We start from the raw sequence: 8311 nt of genomic DNA, 5'->3' as shown, positions 1-8311 counted from the left end.
TCACAGTGAGGAAGAAAGAGAAACTACTTGTTATTTTTTTTCCAACCAAGTGAATATGAGAACTCCTTCAGACGACGGCATACATTCCTTCTTTAAGGGGGAGATAAAAGCTTAAGTAATAGTTTGGAGGATTCCTCAACTAAGGGGGAGAAATAGCAGGGAGGAAGAAAAAGATCATATGTACCCTACACCACACCATTGTTGTTTGTAACTACGGATCCTATTATACGGGAGAGGTGGTAAACACAAGGTGATTTTCTAGTAAGGGAAAAAGCTATTTTCAAAAGGGGAGTACCATTGGCTTTTATCTGCGGATCCTATTGTACAGGAGAGGTGGTAAATGAAGGTGATCTTCTTTAATCAGTTGATTCTCATAGGGGGAGAAGCAAGAGAGATATGGGCTTCTCAACAGAAAATGTGGTTGTACAAATGAAGATGGAACTACTTGAAGATATGTTCAGTCTAGAGGAACATCTATTTGGAATCTGGAAAATGTTAAATCTAGTCCAGAACTTTTCTACTATTTATTTTGCATTTCTTTTTATATCTTTTTCTTATTTGTTAGTTGAGTTATCCTCTAGGTATTTGTGTGTTATTGTCTAACAAACAAATAGGGGGAGATTGTAAGTCATATGTCATAGGCCTATTTGTATATTCGAGGATTCAACTCAACTCAAATAAGAATGTAATAAGTAAATAGTGGATCTACCGTCAAAGAGATCTCACAGAGTAACATCTGTCAGAGGATTCAAAAACAAGGTTCATCTACAGACTTGAGGAGTTAATTCACTGAAAGAAGCTCAAGAAATTGATCAAGCCTCAGTGATGCAAATTAAGATTATGGATTTAATCAAGTGACAGAGATCTCGTCAGGGTATCAATTAATTACAAGAATTTAATCTGAAGAAAATCAAAGTGTCAAAGTCAAGACATGAAGAAACGTCACGGAAGTTAGTCACTCATGAACCAGACAGTACATCGAGTGTCAACATTGAAGTGGTGGAATTGATTCATATATTTCAGTGATTTTCAGAAGATATACAAAAGAATAGATGATGCTCAAGATTAGTATTAATTCTCTATTAATTAATTAAGTCATATAATTTAATTAAGAAAATAAATTATATCTGTAAAGATTAATTTATTTGATTAATTGAATTAATTGATTAATTAATTCTGAATTAATATTAAGAATTTTCAGAATTTAAATTGGTTTAAAAATCTGTTTTAATTCAACAAGACAACTGATTGTATTAGTATGACAATCAGTATGACAATCAATAGTCATACCGAAAGTCATGCTAATTCAAAAGGATTGTCTTACCAGAATTATTATAGGATTTAAATCTATTTATTTTCAGCAAAAACAATCTGTTTGAACTACTATGACAATCGGTATGACAATTGATTGTCATACCGAAAGTCTTGCTAGTTCATTCTGATTGTATTGCTAGTTCTAAAAGATAGTCCCACCAAAAGTCTTGCTGAGCAAAAGAGATTGTCATGCCAGTTCAATTCTATTCGGTTGATTGATTAAAAGAAGCAGAACACATTCAATCATCCAAAACACAGAAGTCAAGAACAAAGCAGAAAAGAAAAACAAGAAGTAATATTTCATCTTTTCATCTGCATACTTCAAGATTAAATTTCTAGATTGTAAAGTTAAATCCAATCAACTAGAAATCTTTATCTTGTTCTTGTCTAACAATCTAGCGGATCAAAATCCCTAGAACTTAATCTCAAATCGCGTTTAGCATTTGATTCTAATTATTGCAAAAATAGAAAAAGTTCATGTCGAATTTATTCTAAATTTGTGATAATTAATTTGAGATTAATTCCTTGTAATCGATATAGTTGTTGTAACACCTTTCAAGTTTAATAATATTCTTATTTAACTTGAATTTTGTTTCATATTTTTTATTCCGCATTTATTCGATTATTTGGTGCTGTTTGTATTCAATCCCCCCTTCTACATACACATTGGGACCTAACATGTGATGATAGTGAAGATGAGAATGATGAAGAAGGCACCTCGAGAAGAATTCAAAATCTGCCTTTGGATAATGCGCAGAATGCTGCATCCGTTGAAAGTCATAATTCAGCTTCCGTTGATAGAAGCAATGTAGCATCCGTTGAAAGACAAAGTACATCATCCGTTGAAGTTCATAATGAAGCATCCGTTGATCATAGTCTGTCAACGGATAATCAATTCACTTCATTAGTTGATAGAACTCCCAACTCCTTTCAAAGGATCAGCAACTCAGGGGGAGTCTCAACCAATCAACATTCTATCTCACATCATGACAATACTGAGGCAACCTCATCTAGAGCCAATCTACCATCTCAAAGGAAATGGACCAAGAATCACCCTTTTGAACTGATCATTGGTGATGCTTCATCTAAAGTGCAAACTAGAAGGGCTACTCAAGATGAATGTCTGTATAATAGCTTTCTATCACATGAGGAACCTAAGAGAGTGGAAGAAGCTCTATTGGATGCAGATTGGATTTTAGCAATGCAAGAGGAGCTAAACCAATTTGAGAGGAACAAAGTATGGAAGCTGGTACCCAAATCAAAGAACAAGAGTTCTATTGACACAAAATGGGTATTCAGAAACAAGATGGATGAAAATGGCATTGCCATAAGGAATAAAGCCAGATTGGTTGCTAAAGGCTATTCTCAACAAGAAGGAATAGATTTTGATGAGACATTTGCTCTAGTTGCCAGACTTGAAGCCATCAGAATCTTTCTAGCCTATGCAGCCCATGCCAATTTTAAGGTCTATCAAATAGATGTCAAGAGTGCATTTCTGAATGGGGAATTGGAGGAAGAAGTTTATGTAAGCCAACCTCCAGGATTTGAAGATCCAAATTTTCCAGACTATGTGTATTATCTGTTGAAAGCACTCTATGGACTAAAGCAAGCACCTAGAGCCTGGTATGAGACTTTGTTAAAATTTCTTCTAGATAATCACTTCACAAGAGGTACTGTTGACAAAACTCTTTTCTTTAGAAATGTTAATGGCTCTACAATAATTGTTCAAATTTATGTAGATGATATTATATTTGGTTCTACTGATGATAAGCTTTGTAAGAAGTTTGCTAAGTTAATGCAAAGTAAATATGAAATGAGCATGATGGGAGAGCTAACTTATTTTCTTGGTTTACAAGTTAAACAAGTTAGTGGTGGAATTTTCATTAGTCAAACTAAATATATTTATGATCTTTTAAAGAAGTTTGACTTAATTGATTGTTCATCTGCAAAAACTCCCATGGCCACTGCCACCAAGCTTGAATTAAACAAGGCTGAAAAGTCTGTAGACATTTCAAGTTATAGAGGTATGGTTGGTTCACTTTTATATTTAACTGCTAGTAGACCTGATATAATGTTTTCTACATATCTCTGTGCTAGATTTCAAGCTGACCCTAAAGAGTCTCACTTAGTGGCTATTAAAAGGATTTTCAGATATCTCAAAGGGACTCCAAATCTAGGAATTTGGTACCCTAGAGAGTTTGGCTTTGATCTAATTGGCTACTCAGATGCAGATTATGCAGGTTGCAAAATAGACAGGAAAAGCACAACTGGCACCTGTTAATTTCTAGGGAATAAGCTTGTGTCATGGTTCAGCAAGAAGCAAAATTTTGTTTCAACATCAACAGCTGAAGCTGAGTACATTGCTGCTAGTAGTTGCTGTGCACAGATACTGTGGATGAGGAATCAACTATTTAACTATGGACTAACTGTTGACAAAATTCCTATATTCAGTGACAACACAAGTGCCATTGCCATTACTAAAAATCCAGTGCAGCACTCAAGAACCAAGCACATTGACATCAAGTACCACTTCATAAGGGAACATATGATGAAAGGTACAGTGGAACTTCATTTTGTTCCAAGTGAAAAGCAGATTGCAGACATATTTACCAAGCCACTTGATGAATCAACATTCACAAGATTAGTAAGTGAGCTAGGTCTGCTTAATTTTTCATAAATTCATGTCCTCATTAAACTGCTTTGAAGCCTGAAATGAATTTGTGGCAAGAACAAAGTTGGCTTTAAGTAAAGATTATTCTATCAATGGATATTCCCTATCCGTTGAAAGCCAAAATTGTTCTATCAACGGATGTTTATTATCCGTTAAAAGACAAATACATTTCTGGTAATTTTATCCTTCAATGGATAAAAACTGTTTTAATCTTCAACGGATAACTATTTACCTTACCCGTTGAAGTGTCACATCAGTTACTTTAAATGAGTCACAGCCGTTGATTTGTTTACTTAACCGTTGATACATATATACACTGTTGTATGTATTTGTATTAAAGGCAGTTTTCAGAATTTCTACAGTTTTATTTATTCTCAAAAGGTTATAATTTATTTAAAAGTATCATTTAATCATTTTATTTACGTTTTAATTCGAGAAAGTATAAAAGCCCATTGAATTCTTATTTTCACTTTACGCTTTCTTGCAATTTTTACTCTCTTTCTCTCCCAATACTCTCAATCTTTTCTCTGCAACCTCTACTCACAACAATGGCACCAGTAGTCAAGATTATGTCTCAGTCTGGTTTTTTTTATGAAAAGAACAATTTCGTAGCCTTGGTGGAAAAGAATGAAGCCCATTCAGATTATCACAAAATGATGGACTTCATCAAGAACTGTAAACTAAGCTATACAATGCTGGAAGCCCCAACAATCTATTGTGAGGTAATTGAGGAGATTTGGACAACTGCAGAGTTCAACTCCACAGAAATGACCATTGCTTTCTCTCTCAAAGGTAAGGATTACTGTATTAACTGTGATGATATACAGTCTTTCTTTAAGCTACCTGAGAATAATGGCATGACACCATACACTGATAATGATGTATCTGCTATGTTAGATTTCATAGGCTATTCTTTTGATTCTGCTAGTTTAGGGAGCATTAGAAGAAAGGGCCTTAGGAAAGAATGGAGTTTTCTTGGAGATGCCTTTATCAAGGTTTTCTCTGGGAATATTAGCAATTTTGATGCCATAACTTCATCTCTTGTTAATATGCTCTATATGTTAGTTTCTGATAGGTACTTTAATTTTAGCAACTATGTCATGCTACAATTAGGTTCCAGGTTAGGTAACAAAGCTAATAGACCTCATAACATCTACTATGCTAGATTCTTTATGTTATTGGCTAACCATGTTGCTGAAGGGCTGGTCATAACTAATGAGAGCAATAAACTCAAATACTGTCCACAAGAGAAAAGGGTCCTAGTAGACCTTTTGAGAATTAACCTCAACAGCCAGGTGCCATTGGTATATTTGCCAATAATGAATGCACCTCAAGTAAGTGAGGTAAATACTTCTGCAACTCCTACTTCTTCCAACCCCATTGTTTCTTTGCCTTCTAGTGTGGCCATAGAATCTGTGTCTTTGTCCCAACAGATTCCTACCAAAGCCACCAAAACTAAAATTCCAAAACACAAGTCAAAGAAAACCACCTCTGTTGTTTCTTAAAAGACAACAGTTGTAACAACTATCATAAACCCTGAAGGGAGTGAACAGGGTGAGAGTGGTAAGGGGAGGGGTGAACATCAAGAAACCCCCCAGGATAAGGTAGGAGAGGTGAGTGGTACCCTAGCCAGCCAAGCCATAGTTTCTCAAAAGACTGTGGTGGTTCAAAAGGAGTCCAACACATCCCTAGTTGCATCCTCCCAAAAGGATGCAGCTATTGAAAATAGTCCCCAACCAGGGACACAGAACAAAAGAGGGAGGGACATTGAAGCCACACATTCACCAATCAAAGCCTTTTCAAGAAGAAAGAAGGCTAAAACCCTAGTTTCCACACAGGGGGCACACACTGCACAGATACATCCACCTGTATCTCTGTCTTCTCAAATTCAGCTTGATGTGGCTCCAGCAAATGTGGAGTCACAACCCCATTCTCTCATAATAGACACACATCAATCACCAAATTCTCCATCACCCTCTCTGGATGTGGATATGATATTCACATCAATTCCTGATTCTTCCTCTTTAAAACTAAGGGAGGAGCCCCACTCAAATCCTGGTGATCATCATCTTTAAGATGATTTGTTGGATCATCAGCCAATTCTTTCAGACTTAGTTGAAGAATCTGTGTCACCTCACTTAAAATCAATTCACACAGATTCAACAATTATGTCACTTTCAATATCCACATCTTTTCCTTCTTCAACGGATATCTGTCATCCGTTGACAAGTGGTTGTTCTTCGACGGATAAGCTTAACAACAGTTATCCATTGATATCATCAGTTTCCACTTCAACGGATACTCCCTATCCGTTGATGGTTTATACACATATAACTGATTCTATTCCAAGTGTAGAAGACATGGTTACTGTACAATCACTTCTAGGATTGAGGGAAGGGAGTGATAATTTGAGTGAGAGGCTGGGTAGCTCCCAGGCAAAAGGAGAGGTTGAGAGTCAAAATATGCATGTTATTTCTTCCAGCATGGAAAAAGTAAGTGAGGGGAGTGCCACCTTAGTAGGTGAGGGTGAGGGTGTGTGTGAGCCAGAGGGAGCCCCTAATGCAAGAATATAGAGAAAATGAGAGAAATGCAGGTACAGAAGCTATAAGGATGGATCCAGCCATTGCTAGTGAGTCAATGATTGTGGATGAGGCTGAAAAGGAAAGACAATTTCAGCAACATTACAAAGCTGAAATTGATAACATTTCCTTGGATGCTGACACTTTTACTCATCCTGTTCCAGCCTATCAACTGTTGGCTGCTCAGGGCAATGTGGAGGCAGAGCAGACTTTAAATATAGTGCACACTTCAGAATCTCTTCAGAGAGATAAAGCTGTTGTTAATAGGATGCCTTCTCAAGCTGGTGAGCCATCTGAAGAATTTGAAGTAAATTCTTATGATGATGACTCTAATTCTTTGGATGGGAGCATGAACTTAGGGGGAGATGAAGGCCCAAGTTCTATTCCAGATTTACCTGAATGGGCATGGACAAAGACATCTACTCCAGGATAATTTGGTATAGCTTTGGTCAAGCAAGTAATGGATATTCAAAAGGCCCTTCAGGAGACTACAGATGCTGGTACAAAGGCTATTCTTCAAGCTCATCTAGACTCTCTGCATCTCCTGCAGTTGCAGCATCTCAGACAGAATTTGAGTGTGGATGAACTCAAACAGGATATTGCTGATCTGAAATCCTACAATGCTGAGAAGTTGGATTCAGTTATGCCTTATGGTACTATGCAAGATTTGTTGCTGAGATTGAGGAGAGAATCTGATGCTGACAAGAGGCTGGCCAAGTTGGAAACCAGAGTTCAAATCATTGAAGACTCTGTGGTCACCATTCTTCAAAATCAACAATCTCAGACAACTCTACTAATGCAGCTGGAAAAAGCACAAGGCTTGACCCCTATCCTTGATGATAACAAAAAGAGGGAGAATCAAAGGGAAGGGGAAGGAGAGCCATCAACAACAGTTCAAATATCTAAAGTGCTAGTTCCTGCCATCACCACTTTTCCAACTTTTCAAATCAAAGGAAAGCCTGATGGAATTGATCTAATCCAGATAGCAACAACTGAGATGAAAGTCAAAGAGCAAAGGAGGAACATTGATGAAAGGATGCAACAAATCTTTGGTTCTACAACTTCTAAATCACAATCTGTGAAGCATAGCACAAAGGTGGAGCCAATCATTATGGAGCCCAAGCCAGTAAGGAGGAATAAGGTTGGAGAGACTTCTTCCAAGAATCTGAAACCTATGGTTCTCAAGCCCAACAACAGATCCAATAAGGACTCTACAAAGAACCCTCTAAGCCTTGCTCAGTTGAAAGAAGTGGACTTTCCTCTTCCAAAACCTGATGAAGACAAGGTTTTGGGTGGTAATATCATGAAGCACAAGGAGACCAAGGATGTGGTTGAAAGAATGAACATGGCTATAATCTTTAGAGAGGGAAAGAGTATCTGTGTGATATAAGGACATCCCAAATTCTCAATACCCAAGAGGGAAGAAGCCAGAAGGTTGAAAGAAGAAGCTGAAAAGCTTAAGGCTGACAAAAGAGCACAACCAAAGCTTGAAAAACAGCTAAGGTCAGGTCAAGCTGAAGAAAAGAAAGAAATTGAAGACAAAGGTGAAGATGTAGGTATGGGGGACATGTTTAGTGATGATGTGGGAGAAAGAAGTGAGGAAAAGAAGAAATGGCAGAAAGGGAACAGAAAGAAGGCCAATGCAAAAAGGAAGATTGTAGATGAAGCTGAAGAAACCCAATCAAAATCCAAATTCCTGAACCCATTGTGCCTGACCCCTTCATAAATATCCATGGTGAAACAATCA

Source organism: Apium graveolens, chromosome 2, assembly GCF_009905375.1.
Source record: "Apium graveolens cultivar Ventura chromosome 2, ASM990537v1, whole genome shotgun sequence".
NCBI classification, from domain to species: domain Eukaryota; kingdom Viridiplantae; phylum Streptophyta; class Magnoliopsida; order Apiales; family Apiaceae; genus Apium; species Apium graveolens.
Note: the sequence above shows the minus strand (reverse complement) of the source record.